This window comes from Symsagittifera roscoffensis, chromosome 6 (genome assembly GCF_963678635.1).
Source record: "Symsagittifera roscoffensis chromosome 6, txSymRosc1.1, whole genome shotgun sequence".
NCBI lineage: Eukaryota > Metazoa > Xenacoelomorpha > Acoela > Convolutidae > Symsagittifera > Symsagittifera roscoffensis.
In genome coordinates this window covers 32,795,297-32,810,893 of record NC_087067.1, presented here as the reverse complement: position 1 = coordinate 32,810,893, position 15,597 = coordinate 32,795,297, and the positions used below count along the sequence as shown (strand labels likewise).

The 15,597-nt window shown below is 39.5% G+C and overlaps 6 non-coding genes and 4 pseudogenes across 6 annotated transcripts; all 10 read right to left on the bottom strand.

The window, feature by feature from the left end:
* Nucleotides 1–926: 926 nt before the first annotated feature.
* Nucleotides 927–1,117, bottom strand: LOC134849419 (U2 spliceosomal RNA). Its single transcript, XR_010163438.1, has one exon. It is a non-coding gene; the product is annotated as a U2 spliceosomal RNA (small nuclear RNA).
* Nucleotides 1,118–2,366: 1,249 nt separating this feature from the next.
* Nucleotides 2,367–2,557, bottom strand: LOC134849338 (U2 spliceosomal RNA). The gene has a single exon (XR_010163362.1). It is a non-coding gene; the product is annotated as a U2 spliceosomal RNA (small nuclear RNA).
* Nucleotides 2,558–3,806: 1,249 nt separating this feature from the next.
* LOC134849790 (U2 spliceosomal RNA) lies at nucleotides 3,807–3,939 on the bottom strand (annotated as a pseudogene).
* Nucleotides 3,940–4,263: 324 nt separating this feature from the next.
* LOC134849781 (U2 spliceosomal RNA) lies at nucleotides 4,264–4,433 on the bottom strand (annotated as a pseudogene).
* Nucleotides 4,434–5,681: 1,248 nt separating this feature from the next.
* Nucleotides 5,682–5,814, bottom strand: LOC134849788 (U2 spliceosomal RNA; annotated as a pseudogene).
* A 324-nt stretch (nucleotides 5,815–6,138) lies between these two features.
* LOC134849780 (U2 spliceosomal RNA) lies at nucleotides 6,139–6,308 on the bottom strand (annotated as a pseudogene).
* A 1,249-nt stretch (nucleotides 6,309–7,557) lies between these two features.
* On the bottom strand, nucleotides 7,558–7,748 carry LOC134849337 (U2 spliceosomal RNA). The gene has a single exon (XR_010163361.1). It is a non-coding gene; the product is annotated as a U2 spliceosomal RNA (small nuclear RNA).
* A 1,248-nt stretch (nucleotides 7,749–8,996) lies between these two features.
* LOC134849618 (U2 spliceosomal RNA) lies at nucleotides 8,997–9,187 on the bottom strand. Its single transcript, XR_010163633.1, has one exon. It is a non-coding gene; the product is annotated as a U2 spliceosomal RNA (small nuclear RNA).
* Nucleotides 9,188–10,436: 1,249 nt separating this feature from the next.
* On the bottom strand, nucleotides 10,437–10,627 carry LOC134849336 (U2 spliceosomal RNA). Its single transcript, XR_010163360.1, has one exon. It is a non-coding gene; the product is annotated as a U2 spliceosomal RNA (small nuclear RNA).
* Nucleotides 10,628–11,876: 1,249 nt separating this feature from the next.
* On the bottom strand, nucleotides 11,877–12,067 carry LOC134849502 (U2 spliceosomal RNA). The gene has a single exon (XR_010163519.1). It is a non-coding gene; the product is annotated as a U2 spliceosomal RNA (small nuclear RNA).
* Nucleotides 12,068–15,597: the final 3,530 nt, after the last annotated feature.

The following is a 15,597-nucleotide window of genomic DNA, read 5'->3' as shown; positions in this document are numbered from 1 at the left end:
AATTCCGCTTCCATTTATATCCTGACTAGCATATAACTATGTACATTACTTTTAAAACACTCGCCCTCGCGCGAGAGTAGAAATATGCTCTTATACCATGTAAAATTTTGCACGCTCACGTTATAATTTATGCAATTCAAACAAAATTTGAAAAATTGACAATTTTCAGAATTTTTTTGGCCCAATGAGTTTTATGGCCAAATCGGCTGGTCAAAACCTACGGAGCGTGTACAGGGTGTCTTAGATGACCATATATGGCATGATAGCCGCTCACTCAACGTTAGTGGCATATGGTCGAATACCAGCCAGGATACTGATAGATGCTTTTAGCCTAATTGTTGTGATAAACTTATTAAGTAGGTAAGTTTTCAAATCTATTTGATAAGTTTCTTTGAATGCACTCTGCGACAGCAGAGAGCACCCCATTTTATGAAAAATGCAAGAAAAAAATTGCACTAAGTTAAAAGTTAGGTTTTAGGTCGATTTTCTTCCAAAATGGCCGAATTTCAGCTCCCCCCAAAATTTCAACTGATGATTACTCCACGAACACTGAAGCTAAAGAAGTCGTTTTGGGCTCGTTGGAATTGTTCTGAGTCCAAAATTGTGATACGATATTGAAAAAATAAAATTTAGACAGAAAAGAACAAAAATTTTGAAATTTTCGTTTTTTGCACCACGCTCGATTAGGCTTAACTTTTTGGCATCACCGAGCTTTCAAGAACTCATAACTTTGAACTGGTTCGACCAAATTGGTTCATTTTCTCAGTCCCCCAAGATTTGACGATGGTCTTACGATAGAAATAGAAAAATTTGGAAGTCTTAAGTTTTTTAGGCAAGTTATGGCCGTTCGCGCAATTCACCAGGCTCAATTAGACTCTTCATACTGACATCTTCACTCTATTAAGATAATTTGCAGGTTCAGAATTTTCAGGTGGACTGCTCCCGATGGTAGTGTAAGACCGGGACAATCCGTGAGTCAACTGAAGCAAGCTTCGGTGTCAACTCGGGAAGTAAAAATCAGTTTAATATTGGTGCCAGGCTATGCCCAGCATGCCAGATATTAAGCTGACAAGAACAGATACTACACATGATCTTAGCCAAAAGGCCGAGAAGCGATAGCTAAACCTTTTCCTAATTTTGGTACATGCCTTGAACACAACAATGAAAAAACAGCTCGCATCATAAAAATTTATATTTATCCGACTGGGTTGAGAGCTGGGTTGCTCCCGGACCAACTTATGAAAGGTCAAGGGGGAAAGTTGAAAAGAGGTAGCCATAATGACCCTTCGCCCTAACAAAACTCCCCTGCTGGCTAGTAAATCTATCGTAAGAGTACAGTAGACTACGTTATAACCATCTGCGTTTGTGCCGTTACATACGACATGGGCTTAACGATGTGGACAAAGACAGAATCTGCGGTTCTGCCTTAGGCATTTGAGTAATTCCGCTTCCATTTATATCCTGACTAGCATATAACTATGTACATTACTTTTAAAACACTCGCCCTCGCGCGAGAGTAGAAAGATGCTCTTATACTATGTAAAATTTTGCACGCTCACGTTATAATTTATGCAATTCAAACAAAATTTGAAAAATTGACAATTTTCAGAATTTTTTTGGCCCAATGAGTTTTATGGCCAAATCGGCTGGTCAAAACATACGGAGCGTGTACAGGGTGTCTTAGATGACCATCTATGGCATGATAGCCGCTCACTCAACGTTAGTGGCATGTGGTCGAATACCAGCCAGGATACTGATAGTTGCTTTTAGCCTAATTGTTGTGATAAACTTATTAAGTAGGTAAGTTTTCAAATCTATTTGATAAGTTTCTTTGAATGCACTCTGCGACAGCAGAGAGCACCCCATTTTATGAAAAATGCAAGAAAAAAATTGCACTAACTTAAAAGTTAGGTTTTAGGTCGATTTTCTTCCAAAATGGCCGAATTTCAGCTCCCCCCAAAATTTCAACTGATGATTACTCCACGAACACTGAAGCTAAAGAAGTCGTTTTGGGCTCGTTGGAATTGATCTGAGTCCAAAATTGTGATACGATATTGAAAAAATAAAATTTAGACAGAAAAGAACAAAAATTTTGAAATTTTCGTTTTTTGCACCACGCTCGATTAGGCTTAACTTTTTGGCATCACCGAGCTTTCAAGAACTCATAACTTTGAACTGGTTCGACCAAATTGGTTCATTTTCTCAGTCCCCCAAGATTTGACGATGGTCTTACGATAGAAATAGAAAAATTTGGAAGTCTTAAGTTTTTTGGGCAAGTTATGGCCGTTCGCGCAATTCACCAGGCTCAATTAGACTCTTGATACTGACATCTTCACTCTATTAAGATAATTTGCAGGTTCAGAATTTTCAGGTGGACTGCTCCCGATGGTAGTGTAAGACCGGGACAATCCGTGAGTCAACTGAAGCAAGCTTCGGTGTTAACTCGGGAAGTAAAAATCAGTTTAATATTGGTGCCAGGCTATGCCCAGCATGCCAGATATTAAGCTGACAAGAACAGATACTACACATGATCTTAGCCAAAAGGCCGAGAAGCGATAACTAAACCTTTTCCTATTTTTGGTACATGCCTTGAACACAACAATGAAAAAACAGCTCGCATCATAAAAATTTATATTTATCCGACTGGGTTGAGAGCTGGGTTGCTCCCGGACCAACTTATGAAAGGTCAAGGGGGAAAGTTGAAAAGAGGTAGCAATAACGACACTTCGCCCTAACAAAACTCCCCTGCTGGCTAGTAAATCTATCTTAAGAGTACAGTAGACTACATTATAACCATCTGCGTTTGTGCCGTTACATACGACATGGGCTTAACGATGTGGACAAAGACAGAATCTGCGGTTCTGCCTTAGGCATTTGAGTAATTCCGCTTCCATTTATATCCGGACTAGCATATAACTATGTACATTACTTTTAAAACACTTGCCCTCGCGCGAGAGTAGAAATATGCTCTTATACCATGTAAAATTTTGCACGCTCACGTTATAATTTATGCAATTCAAACAAAATTTGAAAAATTGACAATTTTCAGAATTTTTTTGGCCCAATGAGTTTTATGGCCAAATCGGCTGGTCAAAACCTACGGAGCATGTACAGGGTGTCTTAGATGACCATCGATGGCTTGATAGCTGCTCACTCAACGTTAGTGGCATATGGTCGAATACCAGCCAGGATACTGATAGATGCTTTTAGCCTAATTGTTGTGATAAACTTATTAAATAGGTAAGTTTTCAAATCTATTTGATAAGTTTCTTTGAATGCACTCTGCGACAGCAGTGAGCACCCTATTTTATGAAAAATGCAAGAAAAAAATTGCACTAACTTAAAAGTTAGGTTTTAGGTCGATTTTCTTCCAAAATGGCCGAATTTCAGCTCCCCCCAAAATTTCAACTGATGATTACTCCACGAACACTGAAGCTAAAGAAGTCGTTTTGGGCTCGTTGGAATTGTTCTGAGTCCAAAATTGTGATGCGATATTGAAAAAATAAAATTTAGACAAAAAAGAACAAAAATTTTGAAATTTTCGTTTTTTGCACCACGCTCGATTAGGCTTAACTTTTTGGCATCACCGAGCTTTCAAGAACTCATAACTTTGAACTGGTTCGACCAAATTGGTTCATTTTCTCAGTCCCCCAAGATTTGACGATGGTCTTACGATAGAAATAGAAAAATTTGGAAGTCTTAAGTTTTTTGGGCAAGTTATGGCCGTTCGCGCAATTCACCAGGCTCAATTAGACTCTTCATACTGACATCTTCACTCTATTAAGATAATTTGCAGGTTCAGAATTTTCAGGTGGACTGCTCCCGAAGGTAGTGTAAGACCGGGACAATCCGTGAGTCAACTGAAGCAAGCTTCGGTGTTAACTCGGGAAGTAAAAATCAGTTTAATATTTACTTTTATGAAAAATGCAAGAAAAAAATTGCACTAACTTAAAAGTTAGGTTTTAGGTCGATTTTCTTCCAAAATGGCCGAATTTCAGCTCCCCCCAAAATTTCAACTGATGATTACTCCACGAACACTGAAGCTAAAGAAGTCGTTTTGGGCTCGTTGGAATTGTTCTGAGTCCAAAATTGTGATGCGATATTGAAAAAATAAAATTTAGACAAAAAAGAACAAAAATTTTGAAATTTTCGTTTTTTGCACCACGCTCGATTAGGCTTAACTTTTTGGCATCACCGAGCTTTCAAGAAGACTCTTCATACTGACATCTTCACTCTATTAAGATAATTTGCAGGTTCAGAATTTTCAGGTGGACTGCTCCCGATGGTAGTGTAAGACCGGGACAATCCGTGAGTCAACTGAAGCAAGCTTCGGTGTTAACTCGGGAAGTAAAAATCAGTTTAATATTGGTGCCAGGCTATGCCCAGCATGCCAGATACTACACATGATCTTAGCCAAAAGGCCGAGAAGCGATAGCTAAACCTTTTCCTAATTTTGGTACATGCCTTGAACACAACAATGAAAAAACAGCTCGCATCATAAAAATTTATATTTATCCGACTGGGTTGAGAGCTGGGTTGCTCCCGGACCAACTTATGAAAGGTCAAGGGGGAAAGTTGAAAAGAGGTAGCCATAATGACACTTCGCCCTAACAAAACTCCCCTGCTGGCTAGTAAATCTATCGTAAGAGTACAGTAGACTACGTTATAACCATCTGCGTTTGTGCCGTTACATACGACATGGGCTTAACGATGTAGACAAAGACAGAATCTGCGGTTCTGCCTTAGGCATTTGAGTAATTCCGCTTCCATTTATATCCTGACTAGCATATAACTATGTACATTACTTTTAAAACACTCGCCCTCGCGCGAGAGTAGAAATATGCTCTTATACCATGTAAAATTTTGCACGCTCACGTTATAATTTATGCAATTCAAACAAAATTTGAAAAATTGACAATTTTCAGAATTTTTTTGGCCCAATGAGTTTTATGGCCAAATCGGCTGGTCAAAACCTACGGAGCGTGTACAGGGTGTCTTAGATGACCATCGATGGCATGATAGCTGCTCACTCAACGTTAGTGGCATATGGTCGAATACCAGCCAGGATACTGATAGATGCTTTTAGCCTAATTGTTGTGATAAACTTATTAAATAGGTAAGTTTTCAAATCTATTTGATAAGTTTCTTTGAATGCACTCTGCGACAGCAGAGAGCACCCCATTTTATGAAAAATGCAAGAAAAAATTGCACTAACTTAAAAGTTAGGTTTTAGGTCGATTTTCTTCCAAAATGGCCGAATTTCAGCTCCCCCCAAAATTTCAACTGATGATTACTCCACGAACACTGAAGCTAAAGAAGTCGTTTTGGGCTCGTTGGAATTGTTCTGAGTCCAAAATTGTGATGCGATATTGAAAAAATAAAATTTAGACAAAAAAGAACAAAAATTTTGAAATTTTCGTTTTTTGCACCACGCTCGATTAGGCTTAACTTTTTGGCATCACCGAGCTTTCAAGAACTCATAACTTTGAACTGGTTCGACCAAATTGGTTCATTTTCTCAGTCCCCCAAGATTTGACGATGGTCTTACGATAGAAATAGAAAAATTTGGAAGTCTTAAGTTTTTTGGGCAAGTTATGGCCGTTCGCGCAATTCACCAGGCTCAATTAGACTCTTCATACTGACATCTTCACTCTATTAAGATAATTTGCAGGTTCAGAATTTTCAGGTGGACTGCTCCCGAAGGTAGTGTAAGACCGGGACAATCCGTGAGTCAACTGAAGCAAGCTTCGGTGTTAACTCGGGAAGTAAAAATCAGTTTAATATTTACTTTTATGAAAAATGCAAGAAAAAAATTGCACTAACTTAAAAGTTAGGTTTTAGGTCGATTTTCTTCCAAAATGGCCGAATTTCAGCTCCCCCCAAAATTTCAACTGATGATTACTCCACGAACACTGAAGCTAAAGAAGTCGTTTTGGGCTCGTTGGAATTGTTCTGAGTCCAAAATTGTGATGCGATATTGAAAAAATAAAATTTAGACAAAAAAGAACAAAAATTTTGAAATTTTCGTTTTTTGCACCACGCTCGATTAGGCTTAACTTTTTGGCATCACCGAGCTTTCAAGAAGACTCTTCATACTGACATCTTCACTCTATTAAGATAATTTGCAGGTTCAGAATTTTCAGGTGGACTGCTCCCGATGGTAGTGTAAGACCGGGACAATCCGTGAGTCAACTGAAGCAAGCTTCGGTGTTAACTCGGGAAGTAAAAATCAGTTTAATATTGGTGCCAGGCTATGCCCAGCATGCCAGATACTACACATGATCTTAGCCAAAAGGCCGAGAAGCGATAGCTAAACCTTTTCCTAATTTTGGTACATGCCTTGAACACAACAATGAAAAAACAGCTCGCATCATAAAAATTTATATTTATCCGACTGGGTTGAGAGCTGGGTTGCTCCCGGACCAACTTATGAAAGGTCAAGGGGGAAAGTTGAAAAGAGGTAGCCATAATGACACTTCGCCCTAACAAAACTCCCCTGCTGGCTAGTAAATCTATCGTAAGAGTACAGTAGACTACGTTATAACCATCTGCGTTTGTGCCGTTACATACGACATGGGCTTAACGATGTAGACAAAGACAGAATCTGCGGTTCTGCCTTAGGCATTTGAGTAATTCCGCTTCCATTTATATCCTGACTAGCATATAACTATGTACATTACTTTTAAAACACTCGCCCTCGCGCGAGAGTAGAAATATGCTCTTATACCATGTAAAATTTTGCACGCTCACGTTATAATTTATGCAATTCAAACAAAATTTGAAAAATTGACAATTTTCAGAATTTTTTTGGCCCAATGAGTTTTATGGCCAAATCGGCTGGTCAAAACCTACGGAGCGTGTACAGGGTGTCTTAGATGACCATCGATGGCATGATAGCTGCTCACTCAACGTTAGTGGCATATGGTCGAATACCAGCCAGGATACTGATAGATGCTTTTAGCCTAATTGTTGTGATAAACTTATTAAATAGGTAAGTTTTCAAATCTATTTGATAAGTTTCTTTGAATGCACTCTGCGACAGCAGAGAGCACCCCATTTTATGAAAAATGCAAGAAAAAAATTGCACTAACTTAAAAGTTAGGTTTTAGGTCGATTTTCTTCCAAAATGGCCGAATTTCAGCTCCCCCCAAAATTTCAACTGATGATTACTCCACGAACACTGAAGCTAAAGAAGTCGTTTTGGGCTCGTTGGAATTGTTCTGAGTCCAAAATTGTGATACGATATTGAAAAAATAAAATTTAGACAGAAAAGAACAAAAATTTTGAAATTTTCGTTTTTTGCACCACGCTCGATTAGGCTTAACTTTTTGGCATCACCGAGCTTTCAAGAACTCATAACTTTGAACTGGTTCGACCAAATTGGTTCATTTTCTCAGTCCCCCAAGATTTGACGATGGTCTTACGATAGAAATAGAAAAATTTGGAAGTCTTAAGTTTTTTGGGCAAGTTATGGCCGTTCGCGCAATTCACCAGGCTCAATTAGACTCTTCATACTGACATCTTCACTCTATTAAGCTAATTTGCAGGTTCAGAATTTTCAGGTGGACTGCTCCCGATGGTAGTGTAAGACCGGGACAATCCGTGAGTCAACTGAAGCAAGCTTCGGTGTTAACTCGGGAAGTAAAAATCAGTTTAATATTGGTGCCAGGCTATGCCCAGCATGCCAGATATTAAGCTGACAAGAACAGATACTACACATGATCTTAGCCAAAAGGCCGAGAAGCGATAACTAAACCTTTTCCTAATTTTGGTACATGCCTTGAACACAACAATGAAAAAACAGCTCGCATCATAAAAATTTATATTTATCCGACTGGATTGAGAGCTGGGTTGCTCCCGGACCAACTTATGAAAGGTCAAGGGGGAAAGTTGAAAAGAGGTAGACATAACGACACTTCGCCCTAACAAAACTCCCCTGCTGGCTAGTAAATCTATCGTAAGAGTACAGTAGACTACATTATAACCATCTGCGTTTGTGCCGTTACATACGACATGGGCTTAACGATGTGGACAAAGACAGAATCTGCGGTTCTGCCTTAGGCATTTGAGTAATTCCGCTTCCATTTATATCCTGACTAGCATATAACTATGTACATTACTTTTAAAACACTCGCCCTCGCGCGAGAGTAGAAATATGCTCTTATACCATGTAAAACTTTGCACGCTCACGTTAAATTTATGCAATTCAAACAAAATTTGAAAAATTGACAATTTTCAGAATTTTTTTGGCCCAATGAGTTTTATGGCCAAATCGGCTGGTCAAAACCTACGGAGCGTGTACAGGGTGTCTTAGATGACCATCTATGGCATGATAGCCGCTCACTCAACGTTAGTGGCATGTGGTCGAATACCAGCCAGGATACTGATAGATGCTTTTAGCCTAATTGTTGTGATAAACTTATTAAGTAGGTAAGTTTTCAAATCTATTTGATAAGTTTCTTTGAATGCACTCTGCGACAGCAGAGAGCACCCCATTTTATGAAAAATGCAAGAAAAAAATTGCACTAACTTAAAAGTTAGGTTTTAGGTCGATTTTCTTCCAAAATGGCCGAATTTCAGCTCCCCCCAAAATTTCAACTGATGATTACTCCACGAACACTGAAGCTAAAGAAGTCGTTTTGGGCTCGTTGGAATTGTTCTGAGTCCAAAATTGTGATACGATATTGAAAAAATAAAATTTAGACAGAAAAGAACAAAAATTTTGAAATTTTCGTTTTTTGCACCACGCTCGATTAGGCTTAACTTTTTGGCATCACCGAGCTTTCAAGAACTCATAACTTTGAACTGGTTCGACCAAATTGGTTCATTTTCTCAGTCCCCCAAGATTTGACGATGGTCTTACGATAGAAATAGAAAAATTTGGAAGTCTTAAGTTTTTTGGGCAAGTTATGGCCGTTCGCGCAATTCACCAGGCTCAATTAGACTCTTCATACTGACGTCTTCACTCTATTATGATAATTTGCAGGTTCAGAATTTTCGGGTGGACTGCTCCATGTGGTAGTGTAAGACCGGGACAATCCGTGAGTCAACTGAAGCAAGCTTCGCTGTTAACTCGGGAAGTAAAAATCAGTTTAATATTGGTGCCAGGCTATGCCCAGCATGCCAGATATTAAGCTGACAAGAACAGATACTACACATGATCTTAGCCAAAAGGCCGAGAAGCGATAACTAAACCTTTTCCTAATTTTGGTACATGCCTTGAACACAACAATGAAAAAACAGCTCGCATCATAAAAATTTATATTTATCCGACTGGGTTGAGAGCTGGGTTGCTCCCGGACCAACTTATGAAAGGTCAAGGGGGAAAGTTGAAAAGAGGTAGCCATAACGACACTTCGCCCTAACAAAACTCCCCTGCTGGCTAGTAAATCTATCGTAAGAGTACAGTAGACTACATTATAACCATCTGCGTTTGTGCCGTTACATACGACATGGGCTTAACGATGTGGACAAAGACAGAATCTGCGGTTCTGCCTTAGGCATTTGAGTAATTCCGCTTCCATTTATATCCTGACTAGCATATAACTATGTACATTACTTTTAAAACACTCGCCCTCGCGCGAGAGTAGAAATATGCTCTTATACCATGTAAAATTTTGCACGCTCACGTTATAATTTATGCAATTCAAACAAAATTTGAAAAATTGACAATTTTCAGAATTTTTTTGGCCCAATGAGTTTTATGGCCAAATCGGCTGGTCAAAACCTACGGAGCGTGTACAGGGTGTCTTAGATGACCATCTATGGCATGATAGCCGCTCACTCAACGTTAGTGGCATATGGCCGAATACCAGCCAGGATACTGATAGATGCTTTTAGCCTAATTGTTGTGATAAACTTATTAGGTAGGTAAGTTTTCAAATCTATTTGATAAGTTTCTTTGAATGCACTCTGCGACAGCAGAGAGCACCCCATTTTATGAAAAATGCAAGAAAAAAATTGCACTAACTTAAAAGTTAGGTTTTAGGTCGATTTTCTTCCAAAATGGCCGAATTTCAGCTCCCCCCAAAATTTCAACTGATGATTACTCCACGAACACTGAAGCTAAAGAAGTCGTTTTGGGCTCGTTGGAATTGTTCTGAGTCCAAAATTGTGATACGATATTGAAAAAATAAAATTTAGACAGAAAAGAACAAAAATTTTGAAATTTTCGTTTTTTGCACCACGCTCGATTAGGCTTAACTTTTTGGCATCACCGAGCTTTCAAGAACTCATAACTTTGAACTGGTTCGACCAAATTGGTTCATTTTCTCAGTCCCCCAAGATTTGACGATGGTCTTACGATAGAAATAGAAAAATTTGGAAGTCTTAAGTTTTTTGGGCAAGTTATGGCCGTTCGCGCAATTCACCAGGCTCAATTAGACTCTTCATACTGACATCTTCACTCTATTAAGATAATTTGCAGGTTCAGAATTTTCAGGTGGACTGCTCCCGATGGTAGTGTAAGACCGGGACAATCCGTGAGTCAACTGAAGCAAGCTTCGGTGTTAACTCGGGAAGTAAAAATCAGTTTAATATTGGTGCCAGGCTATGCCCAGCATGCCAGATATTAAGCTGACAAGAACAGATACTACACATGATCTTAGCCAAAAGGCCGAGAAGCGATAACTAAACCTTTTCCTAATTTTGGTACATGCCTTGAACACAACAATGAAAAAACAGCTCGCATCATAAAAATTTATATTTATCCGACTGGGTTGAGAGCTGGGTTGCTCCCGGACCAACTTATGAAAGGTCAAGGGGGAAAGTTGAAAAGAGGTAGCCATAACGACACTTCGCCCTAACAAAACTCCCCTGCTGGCTAGTAAATCTATCGTAAGAGTACAGTAGACTACATTATAACCATCTGCGTTTGTGCCGTTACATACGACATGGGCTTAACGATGTGGACAAAGACAGAATCTGCGGTTCTGCCTTAGGCATTTGAGTAATTCCGCTTCCATTTATATCCTGACTAGCATATAACTATGTACATTACTTTTAAAACACTCGCCCTCGCGCGAGAGTAGAAATATGCTCTTATACCATGCAAAATTTTGCACGCTCACGTTATAATTTATGCAATTCAAACAAAATTTGAAAAATTGACAATTTTCAGAATTTTTTTGGCCCAATGAGTTTTATGGCCAAATCGGCTGGTCAAAACCTACGGAGCGTGTACAGGGTGTCTTAGATGACCATCTATGGCATGATAGCCGCTCACTCAACGTTAGTGGCATATGGTCGAATACCAGCCAGGATACTGATAGATGCTTTTAGCCTAATTGTTGTGATAAACTTATTAAGTAGGTAAGTTTTCAAATCTATTTGATAAGTTTCTTTGAATGCACTCTGCGACAGCAGAGAGCAACCCATTTTATGAAAAATGCAAGAAAAAAATTGCATTAACTTAAAAGTTAGGTTTTAGGTCGATTTTCTTCCAAAATGGCCGAATTTCAGCTCCCCCCAAAATTTCAACTGATGATTACTCCACGAACACTGAAGCTAAAGAAGTCGTTTTGGGCTCGTTGGAATTGTTCTGAGTCCAAAATTGTGATACGATATTGAAAAAATAAAATTTAGACAGAAAAGAACAAAAATTTTGAAATTTTCGTTTTTTGCACCACGCTCGATTAGGCTTAACTTTTTGGCATCACCGAGCTTTCAAGAACTCATAACTTTGAACTGGTTCGACCAATTTGGTTCATTTTCTCAGTCCCCCAAGATTTGACGATGGTCTTACGATAGAAATAGAAAAATTTGGAAGTCTTAAGTTTTTTGGGCAAGTTATGGCCGTTCGCGCAATTCACCAGGCTCAATTAGACTCTTCATACTGACATCTTCACTCTATTAAGATAATTTGCAGGTTCAGAATTTTCAGGTGGACTGCTCCCGATGGTAGTGTAAGACCGGGACAATCCGTGAGTCAACTGAAACAAGCTTCGGTGTTAACTCGGGAAGTAAAAATCAGTTTAATATTGGTGCCAGGCTATGCCCAGCATGCCAGATATTAAGCTGACAAGAACAGATACTACACATGATCTTAGCCAAAAGGCCGAGAAGCGATAACTAAACCTTTTCCTAATTTTGGTACATGCCTTGAACACAACAATGAAAAAACAGCTCGCATCATAAAAATTTATATTTATCAGACTGGGTTGAGAGCTGGGTTGCTCCCGGACCAACTTATGAAAGGTCAAGGGGGAAAGTTGAAAAGAGGTAGCCATAACGACACTTCGCCCTAACAAAACACCCCTGCTGGCTAGTAAATCTATCGTAAGAGTACAGTAGACTACATTATAACCATCTGCGTTTGTGCCGTTACATACGACATGGGCTTAACGATGTGGACAAAGACAGAATCTGCGGTTCTGCCTTAGGCATTTGAGTAATTCCGCTTCCATTTATATCCTGACTAGCATATAACTATGTACATTACTTTTAAAACACTCGCCCTCGCGCGAGAGTAGAAATATGCTCTTATACCATGCAAAATTTTGCACGCTCACGTTATAATTTATGCAATTCAAACAAAATTTGAAAAATTGACAATTTTCAGAATTTTTTTGGCCCAATGAGTTTTATGGCCAAATCGGCTGGTCAAAACCTACGGAGCGTGTACAGGGTGTCTTAGATGACCATCTATGGCATGATAGCCGCTCACTCAACGTTAGTGGCATATGGTCGAATACCAGCCAGGATACTGATAGATGCTTTTAGCCTAATTGTTGTGATAATTTGGCTCGTGATTATACCAAAATTACCTTTTCTTTTGTTACCGAGAATAAACTGAAGATAAATTTGCATTGTTTTCCACGCATTACTTACTTTTGGACATGGCTGATAGCCAGTCGCCTTCTTTTTCTGAAGTTCTCGCTGAGGGCATTGCAAGACCTCATATTAAAGTCACTTCATTCTTAAAAATGACCATCATTCCTCCCTTTACAAAAGAACATTTCAAGTCTAATGCTAGTTTCGAAGTTGCCTCAAAAAAAACCATTGTTGACATCTTGTCCTCCTTTAAACCCCATCATCGAGATCAAATTACCATCTCCAAAGCTTTCTCTACTGTCAAAGAAAAAAGATTACATTCTTTAATCGTTATCGCTCCAACTGAGGCGGAGGACGACCTGACCATCATGAAGACAGAAGGACTGCAGCTCCTTGACAAAACTATCTTCCCAACGGGTGACCACTTGTGGAGATACGATCCAACCGGGTTTCCAAAGACGGCCATGCTACGCATGAACCAGGTGCCCGGGCTTTGTGACGATGAGGCAGTCCTCGAAGCCCTGCAGCTCCCCCCAACAGTTCATGTGGAGGGAGAAGTTACGCGTCAACGCGAGAAGTGTGGACAGGGGAGCTTCTTCAATGGTAAAGCTTCGGCCATTATCAGAATCCCCAATGAGAGCGCTGAAACTGACCTGAGGCAGTGGTCGTTCAACGCTGTCAAAACTCGGCCATTCAAATGGCTCGATCTACCCTTCAACGCGCATGTCCCGTCAATTCATTCCTGCAGTCTATGCAAGGAAGAGAAAAAGCCTTATATTGGTCATGATGATTCCTGGTGTCGGATCAGGAGACAACAACCACCAGAGGTCAACCAGACGACATCTGATTTGGCCACAAGCAATTCTGCTGATGGGACTCCGGCCTCTGAGGGCCGAATGGATGAGGAGGACTGGCATGTGATGAAGGCGCGCAGTAGCCTCAGAAGGAGTGGGGCGTTCAGCCGCCAGAAATCACAGAGACGACACAGCAGCCCAGACGCGGAGAAGCAGACTCCATCAAAACTGCAAAAAAGAGAACAACAGGTATCGAGTCTAAAAACTTCTCATACATAAACTTTTTCATAATGTTGTGCTTTAAATTTCTAAAGAGCAGCGGTTTCACTGAGAAGCTGAAACCTCTAGGCATCCTTGTTCCAATAAGAAAGCCAGAACGTGGGAAAACGTCGCATAAACACTACATTTTAGGTCTAAAATTTAAAAAACTAGACGCTCTAACCTCTAAAAAAACAGTCTTTTTCGTTAATAGAGGTCTGAGCTTTAAACTCCGGACAGGCAGTTTGCATAGCTCAGTACTATTGTCTACAGTTTTTACCCTTAATTGGAATTTTGACACATTTTTTGAAAGTCAAAATCCTTTGACCTTTATAATTTTTGAATCATGCAACGTTTGCTGCAAGAGTTATGTCAATCTCCTCAGCAAAGCCTTTTCAGACCTTGGTGGTCTAGTCAATTGTTTGACTGGACACCGGAGAGACGAGAAAGTTTTCTTGGGGATGGGTAATGGGAGACATCACTTACTGGTACATTTAACCTTGACTTACATCGTAATAACGGCTAAGACGAAATTAGTAACTTTGCATGCGATTTGCATAGGAAAAACTTATAACTTAGTCAAGACGTGCCTGTTTTCAGAACGTCCTAGAGGTTATAAGGACCACATCAGTATGAATTGCATCTACATTGACCTCTGCAAGCCAAATTTTGAAAGAAAAGTACGAAATGACTACGTTATATCATTTCCAGAATCAAAACTGTATGTATTAAGCTTAAAAGAAAACGCCATCTTGATCAATTTTAAACTGTATAATTCATTCCAAACATGCAAACAGTATAAGTTAGAAATTTTGAATTTTTTCTCAAACGAAAACTGGAATTTTCAGAGATTTATCAAATCCGAAAAGTTTCGGCTTTGACAAAGTCAGAATCTGGCAGTATATACTGCTCTATTTGCATCAATCCCCACAGTAAGGACTTTTCAGTCCTTACTGCCCTAGCTCGAAAGCATGATAGGCAACGGGGAGATACGTTGATTTTGGTGGTGGTGATATTAAAACCCCATCATGTCTTTACTCATAGAACCCCGAATAACATTATGAAACCGGCTATCTTTAACTATTCAAATTCGCATGCAAAATTATTTCCAACAGACTTATAATCTAGTCATGACGTGCTTTTATACATTAAACTGTAGAGGTCTAGGTAACCACCTCAAACTTCTAGGCATCCTGGTTGACCTGAATAAGCCAAAACATGGGGGGAAATTACATCATGACTACGTTATAGCGTTACAAGAAACAAAATTGTATGTATTAAGCTCAAAGCATAAGGCCATTTTGACCAGCTATAATTTGAATTATCTAATCCAGCCATGCAGCCAAAATAACTCAGGAGGTTTACTTTTATTATTTCCCAATAAATGGAAAATTCTGATTTTTTACCAAAGCCACATGGCTTTGGCTCTGAAAGAGTCAGAATCTGGCAGCATTTACTGCTCTATATATATCAATCCCCTCAGCAAGGACTACTCAGTCCTTACTGGCCTAGCTAACAAATTAGCCGAGCAACGGAGAGATACAATGATTTTGGTTGGGGGTGATTTTAACTGCCGATCAAGTTCTGGATTATGCAATCTTGCATTACATCGTAGTGACCGGCGGGTCCAAAGATATCACATAATTTGCAACATTTTCGAATCAATTGGATGCTTTGACCTTTTCAAGGTTTGGAACAAAGTGTATCCCACCCATTTTGACCAAAAATCAAAATCCGAATCGCGTCTAGACTACATTTTTAGCAATAAAATTGA